This window comes from Olea europaea, chromosome 5 (assembly GCF_002742605.1).
Source record: "Olea europaea var. sylvestris chromosome 5, O_europaea_v1, whole genome shotgun sequence".
Taxonomy (NCBI): Eukaryota; Viridiplantae; Streptophyta; class Magnoliopsida; order Lamiales; family Oleaceae; genus Olea; species Olea europaea.
In genome coordinates, this window is record NC_036241.1 from 16220276 (window position 1) to 16222550 (window position 2275).

Sequence of the window (2275 nt, forward strand, 5' to 3'; positions counted from 1 at the left end):
ACAAATGCATCAAGAATCAACTAAAAGAACTTGTTCCAGCTAAAATACTTGGAATAATTGCTCATTTGCAAATTCTAGAGAAGCAGTTCCTAACAGATATGCTTTTTCCCAAGGCTCCCTAAATTGAAGCAAGCTATAAATGTTGGGCCATAAATATAAATTAATGGGAAAATTAGGCCAGACAGAAGGTAAAAATCCCTGATAAGCATCTCAAGCTACTGGAACATATGATATGAAGACCACATTGTTATTTGATATTTGCACAAATGGAAGCTCATACGACATTGAAAACTCGCTAATATACTCAAAAACATCTTTGCTACAGAGCAACTGATAACATAATTATCTGAAATGAGAACACTCAGCAACGAGCTGAATAGGTAAAGCACATTGGAGATGCTAAAGATAGAAGATAAAGTGAATTTATGGAAATTAATTATTCAGGAACTACAAAGTTCACCTAGTAAATCAAAGCTCATGAAAAAGTACATTAGTATTATCAGTTGCGAGTTGGCAACAATATGTGTATTGTCTCTGGATGATAATTGAACATTTCTTCCTTTTTAAAAGGAATTTTTTTGTAGTATATGATTCCAACTTAAAAACTCATTCAGGAAGATTATTTAATACAGTTTTGTTGTTAGATGAAAGGGGCATAATGATTACGCAAATATGGGAACACAGTAATAGGAAAAAGATTCTCAATAAGAGAGGTAAAAGTTAATTCTACTTATCACCAACTACAAGTGTATTAGCCACAAACATCTGTAGATTTTTACAGACACAGAAATTAACTATAAACTGGGGGTGAAGTTGAAAACATCTATGGCAATTCTTAAGATGAAGGGTTAGGAGAAATATGTCACCATCGGAGTGCCCTTTTTAAAGGTGTTATTAGGCAGGAAGTAAATACATCAGGCGGAAATTCAGCACTCCGAGAAAGTATCTCATGAGCTTCATAAGCTGCCAACAAAATGCAATCCCTCATTGCCAACAAAATGCAATCCGTCAAATAGCTCAGTGAGAACCAGAGGAAAATGTACTAAAACAGAATGCCACAAGAAAAACTGAGAGCGTTAAGGAAAGTAACCTTATTATATAGCCAAATTTCAACATTAGCAGTTGGCTTTAGCACACCACGTCCATTATAGTGGTACAATCTCTCTCTCAGATTTGCATATTTGCGATGTGTGTGCGTCTCTCTCTCTCTCTTATCATTTTTGCAATTTGGCTACCATCTATAGACACCTCTGAAAATCGTTATCTTACTTGCAGCCCAACAATAAAGTAGTGGCTATGCGCATTTGTAGATGCTACTTCTGGTATAGATTTGGGCCAACAGACTTTGTTTTCCTTAATATTCTCAAAATTCATAGTTCATAATGAAAAAAAAAATATATATATATATATATTCTCTTCTCCTTCCAATTTCTGGGTCAGCAGCTATGCATAATAAGCAGAGAATCTCTCAAGATTTAATCCCCTAAATTGATGATTTTGATTCCACTGATTCTGTATAATTAGATTGACACGACCCGTCCAAATCATCCTAGTAGATCCGACATGTGTCGTGCGTCGATGGCAGATACCAGCTTAACATCGGACCCACCACCAAGATAACTTTGACTTGCTTGACTAAAAAATATATTTTTAAAAGAATTTTGATAGAATTTTCCTTGAAATATGGACAAAACCACCTGAGTAAAAATTAATTTTCTCAAATATATGCATATAATATAAAACAAGATACACTTGTTGGAATAATTAATAATTCCATATGTGGGTTACACATTCGATTGCAAAATTTTACGGGTTAGATATATGACTCATAATGATAATTGTGTTTGGGCCAAATTTATTAAGTGATCAATTGGGCCTTTTACACCTTACGGGTTGTAATTAATTTTATGTGGTAGTTTAAAGTATGTGGGCCGAAAATAAACCCTAATTAGAATTCTAGTCGTAATGGAACGACTCAAATTATTTCCTATATATAAAGGCTAGGTCCCCTCTCCTCTCCATGTATGTTTCATTAGCTTACCCCATTGATAGCTAATGCTTTTGTGAGGAGTAAGGAGAGGAAGATCTTGACTGCTATTATAACAATTATTCATATCAACAATAACTTTCGCAAGTATGAATTCGTTTTATTAATTTATTAGTGGTGATTCTTGATTCTTGGCATGATTACAAATAAATATTAATAATTGGTATCAGAGCTTGATGCTAAGATAAAAAAATCCTACGTAAAACTAATATTCTTTCTGTAATTTTT

At 33.6% G+C, this 2275-nt stretch overlaps 1 long non-coding RNA gene across 1 annotated transcript; it reads right to left on the reverse strand.

Annotated features, from left to right (window-relative positions):
- Positions 1-707: 707 nt before the first annotated feature.
- Positions 708-1331, reverse strand: LOC111394977. Its single transcript, XR_002702774.1, has 2 exons — positions 1091-1331; positions 708-963 (listed from the first exon to the last, which is right to left on the reverse strand). It is a non-coding gene; the product is annotated as an uncharacterized LOC111394977 (long non-coding RNA).
- Positions 1332-2275: the final 944 nt, after the last annotated feature.